Raw genomic sequence first — 25,536 nt, 5'->3', positions numbered from 1 at the left:
CAGTTGACGAGAGGATTAGAAATTACCCAGAATGCAGCACAGAGGGTCAAACATAAATCTAATTGGAGTTCCAGAATAAGAGGAGAGAGAGAAAGAATGCAGTATTTGAAGAGATAATGGCCTGAATCTTCCAAGACTGATGAAAAACATAATAACACATACCAAGCAGCATATAAAAAAGAGGAAATTCATGCCTAAACACATCATAATTCAACTGCAGAACACCAACTGCCAAGAGATCTTAAAAGGGCCCAGAGAGAAAAGACAGATTATTCTCAAAAGATTAGACTAACAGTTGCCTTCAACAACAATGGAACTCAGAAGACAGTGGCATAATATTTTCCAACTATTGAGAGAAAATAACCATGAGCTTAGAATTATGTATTCAGAAAATCACATTTCAATAAGGAGGGTAAAATGAAGATATTTATAGATACAATTAAAAAAAAAACCCAGAGGGATTTACCACCAAACGAATTTCACTAAAGGAACCTCTTCTAAAAGCTATGCTACAGGAAGGAGGAAAAGGATGTCAGAAAGATGATCTGAGATGCTGAAAGGAATGGTGAACAATAAAATGGTAAAAATGCATGTACATATGAGCAAACATTATTTGGGGGAAAAGGAATACTAATGTCAAATTTATGGAGCTCAGAAAAAATGACAAAAATAAAATACTGGAGAGCAGTCACATGTGAGTGAGGAGGGGAGAGATCAGAGTCTAAATCTCCTAAGATCCTTAAGAGTATTATTATACAGCATAGGTTGGCACAGTTTTTCTGTAAAAGGTTAGATAGCAAATATTCTAAGTTTTGCTGGCCACACAGTCTCTGTCACAACTGCTCAGCTCTGTCATTGTAGCGTAAAAGCAGCCATTGACAGCACACAAACAGAAGAACGTGGCTGTGTTCCAATAAAACTTTATTTACAAAGACAGGTATTGGGCAGATTAGTCATTGGGTGGTCATTGTTTGTCAACTCCTATTCTATAGGGAAGTTGAAATAGTGTTTAATTTTTGACTTTGTAAGTTAAATACACATGATGAAATTTCAAAAATCAGCACCAAAATAATAGAAGTAGAATCTATAACTTCCAAGCAAGTAATAAACAATGAAATAAGGTCACACACACACATAAATAAACCACAAACAGTCCAAAAAATGGGAAGAAATTAGAAAGAAAAAAATCACAGAAAAGCAGTATAAATAAAAAATAGAAAAAATAAGATGGTTGGATAACCTCAACTAAAAAGAAATGAGCTACCAAGCTATGAAAACACATGGAGGAAACTTAAATATTACTAAATGAAATAAGTCAATCTGAAAAGCCTACATACTGTATGATTTCAACTATATGGCATACTGGAAAAGGCAAAACCATGGAGACAGTAAAAGATTAGTGATTGCCAGGGGTTGGGGGTGGGAGGGATGAATAGGCAGAGCACAGAGGATTTTTAGGGCAGTGAAATTACTCTGTACAATACTATAACTGTCGATAGCTGTCATTATACATTTGTCCAAACCCATAGAATATGCAACACCAAGAGTGAACCCTAATGTAAACAATGGACTTTTAGGCAATAATGTAGGTTCATCAATTGCAACAAAATGTACCACTCTAGTACTGGATATTGATAATAAGGGTGGTTGTGCAATGTGTGGGGGTAAGCAGTATATGGGAAACCACTGTATCTTCCTCTCAATTTTGCTGTGAACCTAAAACTTCCCTAAAAAATAAAGTCTTTGAAAAATGAAATAAAGACCTGTGAATATGATCAAAATATGTATACAAAAAGTGGCAAGATATAATTATTATTAATCACCATATAGGCAAGTGAATTAAACTAGCCAATTAAAAACAGAAATTGTCAGATAGGATTTTTTAAAAATGTAGCTGTATGTCGATTACAAGAGCCACACTTAAGGCATAAAGAATGTAGAAAGGTAGAATGTAACAGGATTAAAAAATAAAAAGACATAACAGGCAATTACTAACCAAAAGAAAGCTCTAATGGAGAATGTAGATAAAAAGCATTATCAGGGTTAGAGGGATCACCAGATCACGATAAAGGCTTCAATTCTTCAAAAAGATAAAATAATTCCAAGCTTGTATATACCTAATAAAACAGCCAAAAGCGCATAAATATTGGCAGGGGAAATAGCCCATTGGATGACCCTTGAGCAAGTGATGACTAGGAGCTCAATGAGATTGAGCACTTAAGAAACCAGTGTCATAAAATCGAGTGCTCGCTATTTTTAAAGGTAGAGCCATACCTCTGAATAGAATAGTGTTAGATCACCTAACACCATAAAAAGGAGGGGTGTGTGTGAGTGTGTGTGTGTGTGTGTGTGTGTGTGCTTTAACTTAATGAATTAGGGAGATTCCTAAGGGAGTGTGGGGGGCGCTAGAGGATTCCTATTTACAAAATAGCCCAGAGGCTGACTGGAATCCATTATTAGATTTCTTGCACGTGTGCCCTGGAAAAACTGAGCAGAGATGAGACCATATGGCCAGCACGACAGGAAAGCAAGTACAGTCGGTTCAAAAAGGTGACACTTGCCCTGCACAAAAGAGATCTGCTCGAGCTTCATTTATTTCAGAGAATGGTGGCTTGGCCAGCTAAGGTAGACATTAGAAACACTAGGAAGGATTCTGTCGGGGGGAAAATGCTAAAATCACAATTCTGAGGCCATTAATCATCATTGTCATTCTCTTTATCAATCAGTCAGTTCCGGCTGCAGTGGGGTGTACATAATGTTGGGAATACCTGCTTTTTGCCTTCAAAGATCAGCCATTCCTTTTATAGAATAGAGGCAAGCATTCAGTGAAAAGAGAGAGAAATGCTGATCTTTTCATGTACGTGAATTCTCTCTAAAGAAGTGAAGTCTAGGACTGGCAATGGCTCAGAGGCTCTAAGTATGGCAAGGGCTGAGTTCGCTATGAACTAAGTGGTGGGAGTGGCTAAGGTTAACTCACCAAACGGGGCAGTTCCAGTGTTCAAGGATGGAACAGAGAGGCTGGGCTGAGTGGGCATGGAAAGCAGGTTGCTTTAGCCTAAAGTTTAGGCTTTCAGTTGCTACAGGAGTTGTGAGGTGTGCCAATTATCTTCCTTTGTCCCCCTGTCCGCCCCCGCTTCCCTCAGATTATTCCCTTCCTTTCTTAGTCTGGCTCTTTGCCCCTGGAGGCTGAGCCCTGTGAATGGTACTTACAACACATCTTGTTTGGGACTCTAAATTTTTGGAAATACTTGATCTGTATTTATTTTGCTTGCTTTTATTTTTATTGGTGCATAATATTTGTATGTATCTATGGAGTACAGGTGATATGTTGTTATATGCATAGAATGTAATGATCACTTCAGGGCTTTGAGAATATCCGTCACTGTGAGCATTTATATCATTTCTATGTGTTGGGAACATTTCTAATCCCCTCTTCTAGCTATTTTGAAATATACAATACATTGTTGTTAACTATGGTCACTCTACTCTGCTATTGAATATTAGAACTTATTCCTTTGATCTAACTGTATGTTTGCACACATTAAGCAATCTCTCTTCATCCCCAACTCCCATACCCTTCCAAGTCTCTGGTAACTATCATTCTACTTTCTACCTCCATGAGACCAATTCTGTTGGCTCCCACATAGGAGTGAGAACATGTGATATTTGTCTTTCTTATTTCTTATTTCTTATTTCACTTAATAAAATTATGTCCAGTTCCATCCATGTTGCTGCAAATGACAAGATTTCATTCCTTTTATGGCTGAATAGTATTCTATTTTGTGTATATACCACATTTCCTTTATGCATTCATTGGTTGATGGACATTTATGTTGATTCCATGTCTTTGCTACTATAAATTGTGCTACAATAAACATGGTGTGGTGGGGGTACAGGTATCCTTTTGATATACTGATTTCTTTTCCTTTGGATAAATACCCAGTAGTGGCATTGCTGGATCATATGGTAGTTCTATTTTTGCTTTTTTGAGAACTCTCCATATTATTTTCTGTAATAGCTGTACTACTTTACATTCCCACCAAGAGTGCATAAGAGTTCCCTTTTCTCTGCATCCCTACCAGTATCTGCTATTTTTTGTCTTTGCAAAGATGGTACAGCAGTTTCTGCACTCAACTCACGTGTTTCCCTATTATTAACATCTTACATTACCATGGCCACTTATTACAACTCAGAAAACGACACTGATACATTGCTATCAATTAAACTCCAGTCTTTATTTATATTTTACCAATTTTTCCACTAATGTCCTTTTTCTGTTTCAGGATCCAATCCAAGATGCCACATTGCATTTAATAATGTGTCGTTAGTCAGCTTCTCAGACTTTTCTTGTTTTTCATGACTTTGACAGTGCTGGTCAGGTATTTTGAAGAATGCCTCTCAGTGGGGTTTGTTGATATTTTCCTCCTGATTAGACTGAGGGTATGGGTTTTGGGGAATTTGACCACAGAGATAAAGTGCCATTTTCATCAAACATATCAAGGGTATATGCTATCAACATGACTTATCACTGGGGATATTAATCTTGGTCACCTGCCAAGGTAGTGTTTGCCAGGTTTCTGCACTCTAAGTTACATTTTTCTCCCTTTCCATACTCTATTCTTTGGAAGCAAGTCACTAAGCAGAGCCTATGTTTAAGGATGGCGAGCAGGGGTTTGGGATCTGAGTATTACTTTTACATTTAAATTTATTAAAATTAAATAAAAAACTAGTTCTTCAGTCACACTAGCCATATTTGAAGTGGCTAGGGGCTACCATATTGCATAGGGCAACCCTGCATAATATCACATTTCAATATTACAGGCAAGAGGCAGTGGGTGAGGAGTTGAGGTCCCAAAGAAAGAGGGGATGAGCCTGAGTTAACTGAAAGAAGGAGCTATGAAGAGGGATGAAGAGATCTCAAGCAGAATTGCTGAAGAGCAGGAGAAGGCCAAGGCCAAAAGTTAAGTTAATAAGAAGCTTTAGCACAACACAGTGTGTGTGTATAGAAAGGGGAGAGGTTGGGGATAAAGAGGTGTCAAGAGATTATACACCTTAACTGTATGCTGGATTTGGGCAAAAAAATTTGAACTTACAAATCTGGGCTCTTGCTTCGACTGTGCCATTTCTTAGCTGTGTGATCATCTTGGGTGAGCCATAAATTTGCTTCTCTATGCTTGTGTCCTAACCTGCAAAATAGGGTATGTTAAAACACTTATCTCATGGGGACGCGGTGAAGATCAAATGATATATGTGTTTCAGAGGGCTTTATAGTCTGTACCATAATCTACAAATAGAAAGGTGTTGTGAGATGATGTTGGTGGGACATGAAAATTAGTTTTTCTGTTGCCCTTGTAGAATTGAGGTGTGCTGGTTCCTCTTTTTCCCCTCCCAAACCCCAGATCCAGTCTCTGTCCCGCTCTGTGTCTCAGGAACTTACCCCAGCACCCTGCATCACCCAGTCTCCCTTGTCACCTGACAACCAGTTGGGTTTGACCAATGGGAGACACCAGGGGGAGATCTGGGTGTGGCAGGAGACAGAAGCCAGTGGACTTCTGTTCTTTCCCTGCTTTGGCATTCTGTCTCTGATAGTATCTGTACCCCTCCAGGGTTCTCCCCCAACCCCCAAGAAGCACCCCCCTCCATGGCTCTCTCACCAGGCTAAAGTAACACTATTTTCTTGAGCTTTAAGGGTGGTAATTGCTCCCAGCTTTTCCTAGTTCCTGAGTGGCTCACTATCTCAGCTTATTCTCCCAGCCCTGCCTATACCTCAGTGAGTTGTTCCTCCATTGAACTTTCTTCACTGAAAGCATCTGGTATGAATTCTATGTTCTATGTTCTACCTGATTGAGATGGTGAAGATGGTGAGGAAAAGAATGTTGGGAGTGACATATAGGTTGAACTGAAGGAGGTGAGAGCATGAGGTGATGGAGCCAATGCAAGGACTGCAGCAACTGAATTGGGGATTAATCAGGGTCCAAACCAAGTTGTCAATGTAACCAAAGGAAAAAAGACACTTTGGAATAAACTTACATAGAGAGGCATGGAAGATGCCAGTGGTATGGATAAGATAGAGAACAGAGAGAAAGAGAGAGTGAAGAATTAAAGGCTAAATGGGGGTTTCTATGCCAAATACACCAAGAAGTCAACCAGACCACAAGAGCCAAAGACACACGGCCTCCAGCCAAGCAGGAGGTACTACCCACAGTGACGAAGACATCAAGAGGCCATACTTGGTTTTGAAGAGTGTGGATATTGCATTCATACAAGCACGGTCCTAGTTCCACAACTGACTGGCTGTGTGTCCTTGAGTGATTTCATTGGTCTCTCTGTGCTTGTTTTTTCATATGGAAAATGCATCATACTTGTGAGATTTAGATAAATAAAAGTCATTTGTTCATTCATTCATGGTTCACCAATCATTTCTGAGCATCAGTCACATGCCAGACACTATTCTAGGTCCAGCAGTAAATGAGGCAGGTAAGGTTCCTGCTGTCATGGAAGATTCTAGTGAGGAGAACTTATGATGAAAAAGTAACTGCCTTAAGTCAGGTTCACTGAAGATGGACTTCAATGATTGCCTGCAGGAAGTTTATCATGGATGCTCTTAGGAACAACACTTATAGAAGAATGAGGGAAGAGGAATTAAGCAGAGAGAGAAGTTGAACTGCAATGCAAGTGTAACAGAGGCTTCAGCCAATCCCACAGATAGCCCTTCAGAGTTGCCCCAAGGGAAGGCAAATAAGTAGGCCTTTGTACCTCCATCTTGACCAGTCATTGAATCCAGGCGCTCCCTTCAGGAAAGAGGTGTGATCAAAGGCCAGGTAGTCTCTTCCAAGGACAATGCTTGGAGGGGCACTCAGCTGAGAACACTCAACAGCCACAGCTCCCAACACCTGTAGGAATGAGAACCACAGTCCTAAAAGGAGGATCTGAGAGCACAACAGAGCATCTGTTCCACAAACACATCACTGAACCTGGTAAGTTCAGATAGAAATAGATGCTATGAAAACAATGAAACTTGAGGACACGATAGACAGGGGAGTGGGGCACCCACCTGATATGGTTTGGCTGTGTCCCCACCCAAATCTCATCCTGAATTGTAGCTCTCATAATACCCACGTGTCATGGGAGGGACCTTGTGGGAAGTAATTGAGTCATAGGGGCGGGTTTTTCCCATGCTGTTCTCGTGATAGTTAATAAGACTCATGAGATCTGATGGTTTTATAAAAGGGGAGTTCCCCTGCACAGGCTCTCTTACCTGCCACCATATAAGACATCCCTTTGCTCTTCCTTCCTCTTTCACCATGATTTTGAGGCCTCCCTAGCCATGTGGAACTGTGAGTCCATTAAACCTCTTTACTTTATAAATTACCCAGTTGTGGGTATGTCTTTATTTGAAGCACGAGAATGGACTAATACACCACCTTAGATTGGGTGGTTAAAGAAAGTTGTAGCACATCCAGCTGCTCAATAAGAATTGGTTTTATTGCCTTTCTTTTCTTTTCTTTTCTTTTCTTTTCGAGAACAGTGGACATATGGATATCAACCCATCATGAGAAATACATGGTACCACTTCTGGATGAGGCAGACTCCTAGGTGTTACAGAGGTTACAAAAAATAGACATTATCTTTGACCCCAAGGGGTTTGCAATGTAGTTGAGGAAGACAAGGGACAAAAAATTAGTAAACGGTACCAGGTGGCAAAGCATTAAAGCTGAGAGTGTCCAGACTCTTTCAGCCTAGGTGGAAATTCATAGGTGGAAAATAGTCAGTTTGGGTCAAGAAGAATAATTGGAGCAAAAAATAGTAGCCTGGGGATGAGCATGGAGTGTTTGAAGAAGACTGTCTTATGAGTTGGGAATCAGCGAAGCAGGCTGTTGTTCCTTTGCATCGCTGACTTTTGATGTTTTTCTAAAGAATTATCTGGTTTGCTCCAAGTTAGGAGATCTCTAAGATCCATTACTTGGACATATGAGATGTTGCAGTGGCCAGTGGCTATGTTAGGCAGGAGTGACAGAACAGGACCACACAGTTCCAGGAACACTTCTTAGTAAGGAATTAAAGGAGCCTGAGAGTGAGTCCAGAGAACTGTGAGAATGGTGGTAGCACTAGTAGAGGTTGGCCTTGCAGGCAAGTGAAATATGGGATCAGATCCCTTAAGAGATGCTGGGAATGAGATGTAGTTTTGGAATCATACCTGTAGAGCTAACGTCTAATGTCTGGAAACCAGGACAGGGGGTGAGACGCCGAAGAGAGAACTTAGGAGAAAAGAATGGAGGCTTACAAGGCTGTGAGAGGCATATCACCAGCATTTCGAAAATGCATCCCGAAGTACTACAAAAGAAACAGGCATGGGTCCTTCCAAATGTATGTCCTAAAGCCTTTTAAGAAGATACGGATTGTGAGCATAACCCATAGGCATTGAGAAGAAAGATAAATAAATGGCAGCAGTTTTCTGAGACTTGGCCCTGGCACATTTTCTGTTCTTTTGTTTTGAATGACTTTGTTGGCAGCGGGGTTATTAAAATAGCATTCCAAGGGTTTGAACTTGAAGGAGGATGTCATTTTTGTTAACCTTTAACCAAGAAGGCAGTTGGAGAAGAGATAAATTATCTGCCCAAGGAGGAATAATGGTTGCATTCAAATAAAAAACAGGAGATTACTGAGGCACTACTCCGAGTGACCCCACAACCCCTCTCTTTACTAGAGGATTGATACAGAAAGCTTCCCCTCACTTTTTCTCCAGACAATGAAGTTGAAGTCCCAGGAGTACTAAGGAGAAGGTGACAGGGCAACTTGAAAAATTAAGAAGCGTAGGAATCAATTAAACAAGAAGACGTTTATCCCAGACTTCTAAAGCCACCAAACAAAATGCACTAACCTCCTAATGAAAATATAGTTATCTAGTTCATCATTGGAAACAGTTCTTTCAGTACTGGCTGCATTCGCCATTTTGTTGCAGTAAGTTGCTTAGCAGGATCCAAGCTTTTGGGATTTCTCCTGCAAAGCCTACCTATTGGTCAGGAGGTAGTGACAGGATTTAGATTAGAAGGAACAGAATTTTTTTCCACAGTTTTGAAGTGTGGTTAGGACAATGGCCGAAGGTGTTAAATCAGAACCTGCTTGAACGTGGTGGACATTAAGAATTGGTGATTCAAGTACCTAGTTTAGACTCCTCAAAGATGACCAGAGATGGGGAGAGTGGAGACCAAAGGACTGAGGAGAAATAGAATGTCAAATTGGTAAGAACTTAAAAAGCATAAAACTGAGTAAAGTCGGTAGTCTAGTTAGCAGTACTGTACCGATATCAGTTGCCTGCTTTTGATATCCTACTACAGTCATATAAAATGGGAGAAGCTGGGGGAAGGGTACATGGCACTGTGTGCTACTATCCTGGCAACTTCCTGTGAGTCTATAATTATTTCAAAATAAAATGATTTTTCAAAGTCCTGCCCCCAGGCAAAAAAGAGCCCTTTACCCCAAGAAAAAAATAGCGCTTATGAACAATAACAAATATTTATGTGGCTCTGTACAGTTTCTAAAACACTTCCAAATATGTTATCCCATTTGTTCCTCCCAACAACATTGTTAAGTAGCAAAGGTACTCTATTATTCCCGTTTTATAGATGAGAAAACTGAGATTCAGAGAGATAAAGTAACTCACCTATGATCACAGAGAGTAAATTGCAAAGGGAGATTCAAATGCACATGTTTGAGTTCCAGATGCCATGATTACTTACATTTAAACCCACCTGGCCTGGGCTGGTTCCCACAGACAGAGACCCTGAAACAAGGATTTAAGTGCAAGAAGCTTATTTGAGAGGCGATCTGAAACTCTATCAGGGGAGCAGGGAAGCATGGTGGGGAAGAGTACATTATGGAGCAGATTGTCTCTGTGAGCAACTGGGGCTCAGTCCCACGGGGGGACTCTGGGAGATGCAATAGAGTATGCCTTGGAGTCCTGTCCTACTTAATCAGGAGGTGAAGAAGCTCGAGTATTTACCACTCATGCCCATCCCATATTGAACGAGGGCTGCTCTCATGGGTGTGTATTCCATGGCCCCTCTAGATAACTCAGTTCTTGGGCGAACAGGAAACGCTCAGGCAGAGAGTTGCAGACACTGCTTGCAGTAGGGCACTGTTAGTGTATATTGGAAAGGTTAATGCACAGCAGATAGGGGCAGAGTCCCCACTAACAGTGACTGTCCCTTTATTCTAACACCCACACCCCAATCCTGCTGCCATTCAGAATGTTTCCTCTCATCTTAGAATATTCTCCAACCACATATACATTGAAGTAGGCAGACACAAGAGCCCAGGAGTCAGGATCAAAGGGAGAAAGAACAGCAAAAGGACATGTACATGTGTGTGCATGTAGATTGTGTGTGTGCATCTGAGTCTTTTTATACATCCAGATTTTTATGGTTCATCAACTTATTCCAGAAACAATTGAGGCTGAGGGGAAGATATGAATGTTGATATCCATGGAGTCAGAGGTTAAGTCCAAAGTCAAAGTCAAAAGTTGGCATTTTCCACTATACCAATATAAGCCCAGTGCATCTACTGGGACCCTTTTAAAAGGGTCTAAATATGACCAAACAGAGCAATTGACTAAGGAACAGGCTTGTAGACAGCATTTTATTTAGTTTGGTAGATACGACAGGGGAGGCTAATGGAATTGTAGAAAAATAGGCTAGATATGGGAACATTTGATAGTGGGAAAGGACTTTCTCATGGTGATTGCTGCCCACTAAAGAATTGATTGGCTCTTTTCTTATTCATATGGTATTTCTTCTCCAGGGTGAAGGCTGATTTATCTCTGTAGGCTAATTTAATCATTATGTGCATACTCTAGAAATTAGTGCCATTTCCCCTACTCATGCCTGAAATAGACATTTCAGACATTTATAACTCTCAGTCATTTTAATCCAATCGTATGCCAAGTATGTTCTCAATTAGAACCATTTTGCTCTATGTTTCATACCATGAAGTGGAACACATGTTCTGATCTTTTAAAAAATCTTTTAAATAGCAAAGGTATACTAGGTTCCCCCGTATTATTATAATTGAAAAGCAGTTGATGGAATCTTTCTCTGCTGTTTACCCAACCATAAAAATTTGACCCTTAAATTAAAATCAAATAAAAATATCCAGGGGATGTAATGCCTCAAAATATAGAGCATTTTTGTCTTTAGAAAATTTCCACAGCTTTAATTCATTACATTCTCACAGGTTTTTTTCATATTTAAAAGATGCCATAAAGTTGTGATACCAAGTCATGAATAATAAAATAGTGTTTAGTCTTGGTACATGTAACATCATTTTGTTTCCCAATTTAGCATCAATCCCTTCTAAATCATAGCCATATTCTGGCATTAATACCATCACATTTCCTAAGCCTGTGTGTAAACAAACATAAAACCACTTTAACCTAGAAAATCTGTGGATTTATCCATATTTTGATTCCAAGCTTTTTGTGCTCTTTAAGCTTCAGGAGTTTCCCCTCCTCACATTGACTCATCATAAACTGAAAGCCAAATCCTCTGACAACTTGGTGCCTCTTACAACAGGTCTTCCTCCCCTTGCAAGGTGCTGGCAATTTCAGAGGACCCCAGTCTCTTGATAAAGACAGTGCTGTGTTCCCGGGAGCCTATTGCAGTTTCCCAAGTAAAGTACAGGTCTGCCTCCCTTTACAGAATAAAATTGATTTCAACTCTGTGAATAGAGAGTAACTTGGTGCAAGCAGAGTTTACCAGGCATGAGCACTGGGAGAGTTCTGCTGTTCTGCTGTTCTGCTGACAGCATATCGATATAGAAATGCAGCTAGGGTGGGTCTTCAATGATTTGTAACCAAATGGGTACACCTGAATAACTGGACACCAATGAATGATTAAAGGATGCCCAAACATAATGTCAAGTGGCAGAGGCTACAATATCAGCATGAACAAATACAAAGCAATATCAGCAGAGCCTGCCATTTAACTTAATTTTAAAAAGTAATTTGGCATATATGACTTGACATTGCCAATTTTGGCTTTGCCAAGAAAGGGCAATTCCAAAGCAACCTGACTGTCAACCATTGGTATAAATTCATTAAAGAAAGGCCATTTGAACAGTCAAAAAGAGCCAGAAATCAATATCTGTGGGTAAAGTTTTATCAGTGCCCACAAATATAGCAATGCCCTTCTGGGAAAGATGAGCTTTTATTTCGGTGGGATCCAGGTTCTTGTTGAAAGGGATAGGTGACACTTTGGGAGGCCGAGGCGGGTGGATCACGAGGTCAGGAGATCGAGACCATCCTGGCTAACATGGTGAAACCCCGTCTCTACTAAAAAAATACAAAAAATTAGCCGGGCGTGGTGGCGGGTGCCTGTAGTCCCAGCTACTTGGGAGGCTGAGGCAGGAGAATGGCATAAACCCGGGAGGTGGAGCTTGGAGTGAGCCGAGATGCGCCACTGCACTCCAGCCTGGGCGACAGAGCGAGACTCCCTCTCAAAAAAAAAAAAAAAAAGAAAAGAAAAGAAAAAAAAAGAAAGAAAAAGAAAGGGAGAGGTGAGATCTAGTGTCTTAGGGGAAAGGGCTGCACCCCATCCCCACATTTCGGTTGGGAGTCTTCAACCTGGGAGAGTGAACACAGCATTGTCTTCACCTAGAGACAGAAGTTCTCTTAAATTGCTAGCACATTGCAAAAGCCTCTTTATCAGGAATGTTTACTAATTACTTTTTTTAATTTGAGATATAGCTTATAGGAGTGTACAAAGACGGGGTATATCTGTGTCTACACCAGTGTATATACCAATAGGGTATACCTGTTTCTATACACAGGGTATACCTGTGACCACCAGCACATCAACATATAAAACATTTCCGGACCCCCAAACGGCTTACTCGTGCCCCCTCAGCCAGTACCCCAGGGTAAGCACTACTCTGACCTCTAGTGCCAGAAAGTGGAATTGCTGGATTATAGGGTACATGCATGTTTAGCTTTCATTGGTACTGCCAAACCTTTTGCAAAAATGTCGAACCAATTTGCAATCCTAACCGATGACTTTTTGTTTGCCCAGATTTTCTGCTATTGTTACTGAAAATGCTCAATAGCTCTTCTCTTGCTATTTTCTTGACCTAACCCATGACAAGTTTTCATTACCCCCCGGGTTTGTAATGGTGTATAAGCCAATATGGCTGTCATTTGTCATTAGCTCGTGGTGGCAATGACAGAACGAGTGATATGGTGACACACTGTGATTTTACAGTTAGTGTGAGTGTTATTGTGAATTTCATGGTAAGTCTCCCTGAGACAAAACAAGGCATCTTGGTAAATCTCAACAAATTATGACCTGTGTCATTATTTCATCAGCCCCTAAAGCTTGAACTCTTTCTTTTGCCTCCCAGGTAACAAGACACACAATTCTTAAAGATTCCTCAAGAGCTGTTTGAAAAAGTGGATTTTAAGATCCAGAAGTAGTGTGAAAGGAACCCGGGGGCTTTGCCAATGGAGTGTCATCATTCAGGCCCCATTTTGAATCTAAACCAGCTGATGGTAAATCTTTATATCTTTTCTTCCTTTTTAAACAGAATTATAATTAGGCTTAAAATTTGTTGTTTCAGCTTTTATTCAATTAGTCTTAGAAAAATGTATACTTTTAAAGATCTGGGCACAGCTGACAGAGCTCATGTGACACAAATATTCTGTTTGGTACTCATGTCATAGACTATTAGTGCAATTTGTTTAGAGTTTGGTTTTATTTTAAACATTTTTAGAAAAAAAAAGAAATAGCAAAAAGCCAAGTGGCACTTTATCTGATCTGCTAAAAGTGTTGCATTTAATCTAATCCTTTTCTAGGGATTTAGAAGTGAAATAAATATATAAATGCCTACCAGAGAACATCTCCACATTTTCTTGCCTCTAACCAAGCTAAGAATGCATGTCCAATAACACAAAATGTTGTCTGGGGCTTGCTTTATAAACATGCAGCAAATAGGGGTTATGTAAAGGGGAAGTAGATGAAGGAAGATTGGTCAAATATAGGTAATTGTTGAAGCTGGATAATGAGTTCAGGGGGTTCAATGTATTCTGTCTACATTGGTGCATTTGAAATTTTTCAAAATAAAAAATTGAAAATTATTTCAACAATAACAAATATAATGAAGTTACTAATAATTAAGGGGTATAGAACAGTAGAATAAGCAGAATTTTAAAAATAACTTATGGAAACATGAACATGGGCTATTTGCTGATGTTAAGAAATCATGTATCATTGTATTGTGGTTATATTTTTAAAAATAATCCTTATCTTTTAGAGATATGTCCTGAAATATTTATGGATGAAATGATAGGATGTCTGCTTTTTGCTTGAAGATAATATAGGGATGGGGGAGTGAATGGGCGAGATTGTCCATAGGTCAATGGTTGTTTCTGAATGATGAGCCATGTGGGTTCATATGCCACTCTACTTACCCTTGCATGAGTTTTGAAATAAAATAAAAAGTAATTTATACATATACATTCTAAGAAAACAGATTCACACTGTGAAATTGCAGATTTTTCTCTTCGTCCTTAGGTTATGAAAAGGTTAAGGTGAAATGTTTTTATGAAAGCAGCTATTGTAAAAAACATCTCTGAAATTATTCTCATTTGGGGAACACATTACAAATAATACAAATGAAAAATACAAGTCCAAACAACAAAGGTAATTGTAGAATTCTGATAAACCTACAATCACCCAGTGGACTAATGAATTCCATGGCTCCAAGGTGCAAAATTGCTTCTGCGTGTCTGTGGCATGCCCATTGTCTCACCATGGGGTGAGTTGGATAGGGCAGAGGTGGGATCCAGCTACCAGATTTCGCCTCCCCAACTTACTCCCTGCCTCTTTTAGAAATTCACAGACCATTGAATGAGGACTGACCTTCTTTTCTGAACCAATATCAGAACCTACTAACAAGTGCACTGGGCCATATGGAAACCACGGAACTGAACGAAGCGGGCAGTAGCGCAGTGATTAAGAACACTGGCTTCAAAGCCAGGCTCCCTGGTTGCAGGTGAAGCTGTGTGACCTTGGGTAAGCTATTTAACCTCTTTGTGCATCAACTTCCTCATCTTTAAAATAGGAGTAATGATAGTGGTACCCATCTCAGGAGATTATTGTGAGGAGAAGTGAGGTCAAGCACTTAAAACAGTGCCTGTCACATGGTAAGTGCTTTACAAATGCTAGCCATTGTTATCGTTATATACAAGTGGGTCTGTCTTAAAACGTGCTTGAAATAAGATCTCTTCACTCACAGAGCAACAGGCAAAAGCTCAAATAACAAACAGCCATGTTTCCCATTCTTTTCCACCCAAGGACCTCCTAAGCAGAGGTTAGCCCTGCATGCTCACTGCAAGGAACTCTGAGAGTAGAGTCCGAAGGAAGCCACTTACAAGTACAAATCTCTTTTAAGTTCAATGTTTTAGTTAAAAACCCCACACATTTTGAATCCTGCATCATAATATAGTATGTTTTTCCCTCCTCCTCCTCCTCTTCTTCCTCTTCCTCTTCTCCTTCTCCTCCACCTCCTCCTCCTTCTCCTTCTCCTTCTTCTTTGAGACTGGGTCTGTCTCTGTCATCCAGGCTGGAGTGTGGAGTGCAGTGGCGCTATCTGGGCTCACTGCAACCTCTGTCTCCTGGGCTCAAGGGATTCTTCCACCTCAGCCTTCCAAGTAGCTGGGAATACAGGTGTGCACCACCATGCCTGGCTAATTTTTTTGTTTTGTTTTGGTATTTTTTGTAGAGATGAGGTTATGCCGTGTTGGCCAAGCTTGTCTCGAACTCCTGAGCTCAAGTGATCCACCCGCCTCGGCCTCCCAAAGTGCTGGGATTACAGGTGTGAGCCACTGCACCCGGCCTATAGTATGTTTTCTTACAGAAGTAATGTGAGCCCTAATAATTTTTTGCATAAAATTGAAAGTCAAGAGAGATGCCCTGCATTCATCCCTTGGCTTTCCTGATCCTCTGGATGTGCCTGCCTCTCAGTTTGAGAAACTGAGATATTTAGAACCATTTGATTTTGAACTCCCGGGATCCTCCTACCAAATGATCTGGTGTACTTTCTACCAGCTCCTCCTTAATACTGCCTTACATCCTGTGAGGGGCATTGTGTAGCTTTCCCTCACAGTCTTTTATGTCCAGGGTATTATAATACATCCTCTCCTCTCTTCGTTTTCATTGACTCCCCTGCAACTGTTGACATAATTGACCACTCAGCCCTTTTCAAAACTGAGTGAGTTGGTTTCTGGGACAACAGTAGCTTCAGGATCTCCTTCTACCCCTCTGGCCACTCCTCTGTCTCTTTTGCAGGATCATCTTTTTTTATTCAACTTCTAAATGCCATGCTTCTCAGGACTTTGACATCATCTCAGGGTTCTTCTCATTATATTTCCTCCAAGGGTGACCTCACAAATATCCAAAACCTCAGTTTCCACCTGTAAAGAACATTCTAGTCTTTGTCTCTTCTCCCCAGCTAGTACCAGAATTTCTCTTTTCTGGAAGAACACACTTGTGGAAGCTGACCCTGCCCCACCCACGGCCACAAGTTTGGATTTGCGACCCAGGCATGGCCAATCAGAATATTCCAACTCCAGATTACAGTGCTTGGTTCAGGAATAGGCATATAACCCACAATGGACCAGTAAATATTCACTGAGATGTTTCTGCTGGAACTACAGGAAACAAAAAAACAAACACAAATGCAACTTTGATTTTTTTTTCCTGAGACAGGGTCTCACTCTGTTGCCCAGGCTGGAGTAGAGTGGCATGATCATACCTCACTGCAGCATTGAATTACCTGTCTCATGTGATCCTCTCACCTCAGCCTCCCAAGTAGCTGGGACTACAGATGTGCACCACCATGCCAGGCTAGTTTTTAATTTTTTGTAGAGATGGGGTCTTGCTGTGTTGCCCAGGCTGGTCTTGAACTCCTGGCCTTAAGTGATCCTCCCGCCTCAGCCTCCCAAAGGGTTGGGATTACAAGTGTGAGCCACTGCACCTAGCCTCTGATGAGGTTGTTGAACCAATAGATGTGAATTGGGGACTTTGAGGTTGCCAGAGACCATTACGCTCAAGCTAGTCCAAGACATTAAAAGAGAGACAAAATCCCCTAAATTATCATATAAACTTTTGGATCCAGCTATGCCTGAAGCCAAAGAAACAACTCCTGGGCTTTTTGGTGTCCTAGGCCAATGAGTTCCCGTTTCTGCATGCACCAGTCTGTATTGTTTTTCTTTTTGTCACTTGCAACTACCCATACGCTGATGACACCCAAATCTACATCTGTAGGCAAGGCTTCTCTCCTGAGCAACAGGCTCATAGCCATAACATCCAATTAAACAATCTCCACACAGGTGTCCCACAAGGATCTCAAACACAACATATTATCTGCTAAAGAATGGCAACCTTAATCACACTATAAGTTTATATTTACTTGTAATGTTTTAAAATTTTCCACCAGAATGCAAACTCTTTAAGGACAGGAACATTCCTTGTTTATTCATTGCTGTATCTCTAGCACCTGGAGGAACACACATAGATATTCAAAAAATATTTGTTGAAGGAATAAACCAAGAAATGAATGAAAAAAAGGAATTTTCCTTGACTCTTTTTATAATCTCATTTACCATAAGCAATTAGTACTATTGATTTTGACTCATGAATATTTCAGATCTCCTACCTGATCCCATCACTGCACTCCACTGCTTACCTCAAACCCAACTCGCATCTTGCTTGGACCATTGCAAAAGTCTCCTAACTCTTATTTCTGCCTACAGCTACCCTCCATACAAGTACCAGGGTCTTTCTAAAAGGGAAACCAGATTCTATTGTGCCCCTGCTCCACATCTATCAATGACACTACTGAATTTTCTGGATTAAATCTTGGCCCCTGCCTCCCTCTCCAGGCTCATCTCCTGGCGCTCTCTCCATGTGGCCTGTCTTAGTACATTAGTGTTGCTATAAAGGAATACCGGAGGCTGGGTAATTTCTACAGAGAAGAGATTTATTTGGCTCATGGTTTTGCAGACTGTATAAGAAGCATGGTGCCAGCATCTGCTTCTGGGGAGCCCCTCAGGAAGCTTCCACTCACAGGAGAAGATAAAGGAGAGCTGACGTGTACAGAGATCTCGCAGTGAGAGCAGAAGCAGGAGGGAGAGGAGGAGGTGTCAGGCTCTTTCCAACAACCAGTTCTTGCAGGAATTAACAGTGAGTACTTACTCACTCCCTTGAGAATGGCACCAAGCCATTCATGAGGGATCCACCCCCACGATCCAAACACCTCCCACCAGGCCCACCTCCAACATCAGGGACCACATTTCAGCATGAGACTTGTTGGGGACAAACAAACCATAACCAAACCACAGCACAACCATTGCCCAAGGGTGAGAGAACCATGTGGGGTCTCCCAAATTCATCAGTGTATTTCCTGCCTCTGCGTCTTTCACATGCTATGGTCTCCTCCCATGCTCCCCCTTTCTTTCACTCTTCTAATTCTCCTGCAAAACTCATGTCCTGTCCAGAAAGCCTTCTCTGGCTTCTATCTCCCCATTCTGATTTAGAATTTCCTCCTCTATGTTCACAAAGCTGTCTGTACACAGTTTTCCTACCCAAGCACTTTTGTGTCACAGACTTTTTTAGTCCTGACTAATAGCTATATTTTACTTTCCTCTTGGGCATACAGCTAGACACATTTCCCATGCTCCCTGGAAGCTAAGGATGGCTAGCTATATGCCTGAGTCCTGGCCAATGGAATGTGGGCAGAAGTGATGTGTGCCACTTTTAGGCCTGGCCCATAACAACCTCTCATATACGGTTCCTGTTCTCTTTCCCCTCAGCTTACTAGAGGATTGAGGACCTAGGGAAGAGAGGAGTCCCAAGGTAGATAAAGTCACATGTACAATTCTGCAACTAGGACCACCCTGTGGTCAAAACTGGGAGATAGAAGAGGGAAAAACAAAAACAGGAACTTCACCATCATACTGACTTCATCAAGTTTTACTTTTCCTACCCAATCTGCCTGCTATAACTTATTTTTTGGTCCTAAGACAATTGTTTGTTGTTATGGTTTTGTTTCCTGCCCAGAATTTGTAGTTGCAGTGAGTGAGACAGGTAGAATGCGAATGTCTTACCCCATCTTGGCCAGCACCTCCTCCACCATCTTGTTTTTGTATCCAATTTCCCGCCTGAATACCTGGCTCACAGTGGAACCTTAATAATGGTTTTCCAGGTGAAGTAACTAATTTTCCAGATTCGTAAGATCAACTGTGGTATAGTCTTACTAGAACAGCATTTCTTGTTCTTGGCTTTACAATTTATATAAGCGTAAAAATATTTGGAACAGTTCTCAAGAGAAGTGAAGGTATGATTAAGGATAGAAAGTAGATGCTCCAAAGAGAGGCTGTATTATGTGGCATTACTTAATTTTACTGGTTGGAAAGGAATGAGTGGTGACAATTTTCCATACAGATCTTCAAAGTATAGAAATTAGTGTTTCGCTCCCTTGTAAATGGAATGTGGCTTGTTTCTTGTACCTTATATATGTGTGTTAAGCATATGTAAGAAATCTATACTCATGTATGTGTTGAGAATTTAATTGGTAAATTCTTGACTCCCTAAACAGTAATATTTAACTCCTTATTGTTATTTATTATAAATAAATATATCCTTCAGTTGACACATATTTGTTAAGATCTTCTACATGCAATGTTCAGTGAGAATTAAAAGAAGTAGAAAAAATAGCACCTGTTTAAAATAATAGTAAAGTCCCACTGATGAGAACTTGACATTCTACAAAGCACTTTCACTATTCTTACCTAATACTTTCCTTGGAACATTCCAGGAATGTAGGTTTTAGTCTCATTTGACAGAGGCTCAGAAAGTTTGGGAAATCTGTCCCTGATCACACAGTAATGACAGAATTGAGTCCCCTACCCAGGTCTTCTGGTTCCAGTTCCTGTTCCCTTATCATTATACTTCAGTCTACCTGGGGAATAAAATAGCTCATCCATAGACAGTTCTCCAATAGTTCAAGGCAGGTTCAAGTTCAAATGCCAACTGTAGGGTCAAATGTAGCAGGGAACCCACTTCCCTAACCCTACACACCCCTCCCTCCCCTCAACAGCATTCTAGAAAGGGCACTGGTGACATGGTTGGCTCACTCTGAACACCAAACTTGTGGTTGCAAATGTTCCTACCACTCTGATGAGGTTATTTTATTCAGGACATAGTAAATAAAGAGCACAAAAACAACTGAGCTAATACTTGGGACCAAACTGTGAGAACTAGGCACCTTTAAGCAAAATTCAGTACATAGAAAATTACAAATAATACACAATGTGGCTCCAATATTCACTTTCATTCCTAACTGAGGAACTGTGGGAAACTTTTAGCTAATCATTTATTTCATTTGCAAGTAATTAAATGTATTTTTAAAACTTAGATGTCAAAGACGTGCAAAAGAAAAACAAATCTAGAGTGGCAATCAGGAAACATTTGGGGGACTTCCTGGAAAGAGGTATGAGGGAATATTTTGGGGTGATGGAAATGTTCCACACCTTGTTTTGGGTGGTGGTTATTCAGATGTCTACAACATATAGGAAAGGAGCTCTTAAGATTTGTGTATTTAATTGCCATAGAAAGAATAAAATACCTAGAAATACATCTAACAGGGAGGTGAAAGATCTCTACAACAAGAATTAAAAACGCTACTCAGAGCTATCAGAGATGACAGAAACAAATGGAAAAATATTCCATGCTCATGGATGGGAAGAATTAATATCACTAACATGGTCATAATGCCCAAAGCAATTTACAGATTCAATGCTATTCCTATCAAACTACCAATGATATGCTTCGCAGAACCAGAAAAAAAAAAAACTATTTCAAAATTCATATGGAACTAAGAAAGAGCCTAAGGAGCCAAGACAATCCTAAGCAAATAGAACAAAGCTGGAGGAATCACGTTATGACTTCAAACTATACTACAGGATCACAGTAACCAAAACAGCATGGCACTGGTACAAAAACAGACACATAGATCAATGGAACAGAACAGAGAGCACACAAATAAGACTGCGCACCTATAACCATCTGATATTTGACAAACCTGACAAAAACAAGCAATGGCAATGGGGAAAGGACTCCCTATTCAATAAATGGTGCTGGGAGAACTGGCTAGCCATATGCAGAAGAATGAAACTGGGCCCCTTCCTTACACCATATACGAAAATGAACTCAAGATGGATTAAAGACTTAAATGTAAATCCTAAAACTATAAAAACTCTGGAAGACAACCTAGGAAATATCATTCTGGACATAAGACCTGGCAAATATTTCACGATCAAGACATCAAAAGCAATTGCAACAAAAGCAAAAATCAACAGATGGGATCAATTAAACTAAAGAGCTTCTTCACAGCAAAGGAAACTATCAACAGAGTAAATAGACAACCTACAGAATGTAAGAAAATATTTTCAAGCTATGCATCCAACAAAGGTCTAATATCCAGACTTTATAATGAACTTAAACAAATTTACAAGCAAAAAACGACCCTATTAAAAAGTGGGCAAAGGACATGAACAGATAGTTTTCAAAAGAAGACATACATGCAGCCAAAAAGTATACGAAAAAAAGTTCAATATCACTAATCATTAGAGAAATGCAAATTAAAACTACGATGAGATACCATCTCACCCCAGTCAGAATGGCTGTTATTAAAAAATAAAAAAAAATAACAGATGCTGGCGAGGCTGTAGAGAAAGGGGATCACTTATACACTGCTGGTGAGAGTAAACTAGTTCAGCCATTGTGGAAAGCAATGTGGCAATTCCTCAAAGAACTAAAAACAGAATTACCATTCAACCCAGCAATCCCATTGTTGGGTATATACCTGAAGGAAAAGAAATTGTTCTACCGTAAGGACACAGACATGCATAAGTTCATTGCAGCACAATTAACAATAGCAAAGACATGGAGTCAGCTTAAATGCCCCTCAACAGTAGACTGGATAAAGAAAATGTGGTGCATATACACCATGGAATACTATGCAGCCATAAAAAATAATGAGATTATGTCATTTGCTGCAACAAGGATGGAGCTGGAGGCCATTATCCTAAGCAAAGTAATGCAGAAACAGAAAACTAAATACCACATGTTCTCACTTATAAGTGGGAGCTAAACAATAAGAACACATGGACACGAAGAGGGAAACAACAGATATTGGGGCCTTCTTGAGGGTGGAGGGTGGGAGAAAGGAGAAGATCAGGAAAGAATATCTATCAGGTACAGTGCTTAGTACCTGGGTGATGAAATAATCTGTACATCAAATCCCCATGACATGAGTTTACCTATATAACAAACCTGCACACATACCATTGCATCTGAAATAAAAGTTTAAAAATTGTTTATTTTATGTTAATTACACCTCCATTTCTAAAGTGTGCAAAGGAGTTTACAGTTTTTCAAAATTCTTTAAAGGGAACGTTAGCAAAAATGTTTGATAACCATTGTTCTAAGCATACACAGAACAAATTTCTTGTTTATTTTATTTTATTTTTTTGGAGACAGGATCTCGCTCTGTCACCCAGACTGGAGTGCAGTGGCGTGATTATGGCTCACTGTAGCCTCAACCTCTCAGACTCAAGCAGCCCTCCCACCTTAGCCTCCTAAGTAGCTGGGACTACAGGTGTGCGCCATCATGCCAGGCTATTTTTTTTTTTTTTAGGTTTTGTAGAGACAGGATCTCACTGTGTTGTCCAGGCTGGTCTCAAATTCCTGGACTCAAGCAATCCTCCACTTTGGCCTCCCAAAGTGTTAGAATTACAGGCATGAGCCACTGTGCCTGGCTGGAACAAATTTCCTGTTTTTGAAGATTCTTACTTTTTCTTTTGATTTCTTTGTATCATGCAACTTGACTGCAAGGTAAAGTGATCTGCAACACATCAAATTATTTATGTTTTATTGTTGTTATGTTGAGTGTTTTTCTCATAGCCTAAACAAAAGTCTCCATTTTGGATTTTATGCTTCAGAACGTTCTCTAAAAAAAAAATAAAAAGAAGGGTGAATAATAAAATTAACTAGAGAAAAGGTTATTCTTCAGATAATGTGGTGAATGAATGTATTTTTCTGCTTGTTAATTGCTTCCTCCTAGAAACTCTTTTTTGGAGGAAGAATATAGTGATTAAAGTAATTTTTATGTAAATGGAGTTTCAAAATTAATCTAATTCTGAAGAATTGCTCTCAAATTTATATGAATTTAGATGGGGAAAATATCCTGGCACACAAATGTTTCCATGAACAAAGGAGCAGACACAGTGGACTAACTGAGTAGAGATGCGCAATACTGGCGGTTTGATCCCTGACCTGGTCCTGGTTATCATTTCTCTGCAACTTGCTGATTCAGCTATGCCATAAAAACCTTAATAACCAGCTGAATCTTCTTACAAAGGAGGCATGAAAACCAGACTTCTTTAATCTTCTGGTACAGTGAAAATAAATGACAAGATGACCTGTCCTTCCATGAATAATATTTCTGTCTTCTGGTCTTTTCTCACATATGCCAAATGACTTCCAGAGGTTTTGCCAGTCCTCCATGCGTTCTGTATCTGCTCTCTGTTCTGAAAGGCTATCTGATTGTTGTCCTGAGCTTGAGATGGCTTCTAGGCTTTCAGAACTGTGAGCCAAATCCAAGAAATCTGCTGCAGGGAAGAAGTTGGGGTTTTTCTTCCTTAACATATAGATCTTTGGCTCTAACAACTGGAACTGTAATGGTTCTTTGGTGATCTGAGACATTATTTTCTTTTTCCTTCATTTTCCTTGTTTCGTGAGGTACAGCAGTGATAACAGGCATGAAGAGAGAATGGGTTAACTTAGAAGAGTCTGAATACCAATCTTTCCTCAAGGCCCTGCAACAGAAACACCTACTGTTTGGAAGGTTAAATTTCTTATACTCAGTAACACTACCACACATCCTCAGAAGTAACTTCAATATCAGTGTAATCTTTTAAGGGTGGAGAGTCCTCAAGGTCATTTTTTCCCACATCAATCACCTCACGTTCCCTACTTTTTTGCTTGTTTTATCAGTAGCAGTAGCTCCTACTTTTATTCCATCGCCTATCTGCTCCAGTATTGAATCATTCCAAACCCACAAGTCACCTGGGAGTGACTAAAACAATGGCAGGACCTATTTGCCTCTCTCTGATTTCTGCATTTCTCTGGTGAGGTAGACAGCGTGGGAAAGCTGCCTTCTTTCATTATTTTCCTAGAGTTGGAACTTTCCTCTGCACATTGCTTCCACTGGTCTTGGCTGGGAATATCCATGCCACGACCCTAGACTGCTGGTGACAAGATTCTTTCTTAGCTTATCAAAGGCAGGACTTGGATCTTTCATTGAGAATTGCTGACATCCAAGTAGTCCTCCCAAAAGACCTCCATCACACAACAGTATTGCCACAGGCTGCTCCCATGGATCATAAGTTGCTTCCCCACTAGACAGTGGCCTGGATACTGCTTGACCACTCCAACAACCGTCATTTCATCTTGCACCTGCCACCTGCAAAACCTTCAAAAGTGGCCATTTTGGCCAGGTGTGGTTGCATATGCCTGTAATCCCAGTGATTTGGGAGGCTGAGGTGGGACAATCACTTTGAGCCCAGGAGTTTGAGGCTACAGTGAGCTATGATCGTACCATTGCACTCCAGCCTGAAAAGCAGGGAGAGACCCTGTGTCTTAAAAAAAAAAAAAAAAAAAAAAAGTGGCTGTTTTGATCGTATGTGCTGTACACGTAAAATCAATGTGATTGACTTATTCTGGGGAGAACCCGCAAGCACTATCACATGTTGAACACTGGGAAGAAGTAGAAAATTGTCATTTGGGCACTGAAGACATTTGAGTCTGTTGTTCAAAGCTTACGGTTGCTCTATGGGTTGCTCTTCAGCTGAAACTGGAGGGTATCAGTCACAGGTCCTAAGGCCTTAGCATTATTTTGAGACAGGGAGGAGCTGAGCATTTAAAAGAGACATTTCTGCCCTGAAACAATCTTCGGGCTCTTCCGTACTGAGTTAAACAGTGTCCCCTTCAAAAGAAATTCATATCCACCCCGAGCCTCGAAATGTGACCTTATTTGGAAATTGAGTCTTTGCAGATATAATTAGTTAAGATAAGGCCATACTGGATTAGAACAGGCCATAATCCAATGATTGGTGCCCCTATAAGGAGAGGAGAGGATGCAGAGATACACAGAGAAGAAGGTCATGTGATGATGGAGGCAGAGATTGGGGTGATGCATCTACAAGCTAAGGAACTCCAACAATTGCTGGCAAGCATCAGACACCAGGAAGAGACAAAGAAGGATTCTTCCCTAGAGCCTTCAGAAGGCACATGGCCCTGCTGTCACGATGATTTCAGACTTCTGGCCTCTGGAACTGTAAGACAATAAATTTCTGTTGTTTTAAGCCACCCAGTCTGTAGTTCTTTCTTATGGCAGCCATGGGAAACTGATATGTCTTCTTTC

General features: G+C 40.4%; 1 pseudogene; it reads right to left on the bottom strand.

The window, feature by feature from the left end:
• Positions 1–23,427: 23,427 nt before the first annotated feature.
• Positions 23,428–24,557, bottom strand: LOC100588923 (annotated as a pseudogene).
• Between the last annotated feature and the right edge of the window lie 979 nt (positions 24,558–25,536).

The sequence above is a fragment of the Nomascus leucogenys genome, chromosome X (genome assembly GCF_006542625.1).
Source record: "Nomascus leucogenys isolate Asia chromosome X, Asia_NLE_v1, whole genome shotgun sequence".
NCBI lineage: Eukaryota > Metazoa > Chordata > Mammalia > Primates > Hylobatidae > Nomascus > Nomascus leucogenys.
The sequence above is the reverse complement of the archived record's forward strand: the minus strand, read 5'-3'. Positions and strand labels throughout refer to the sequence as shown.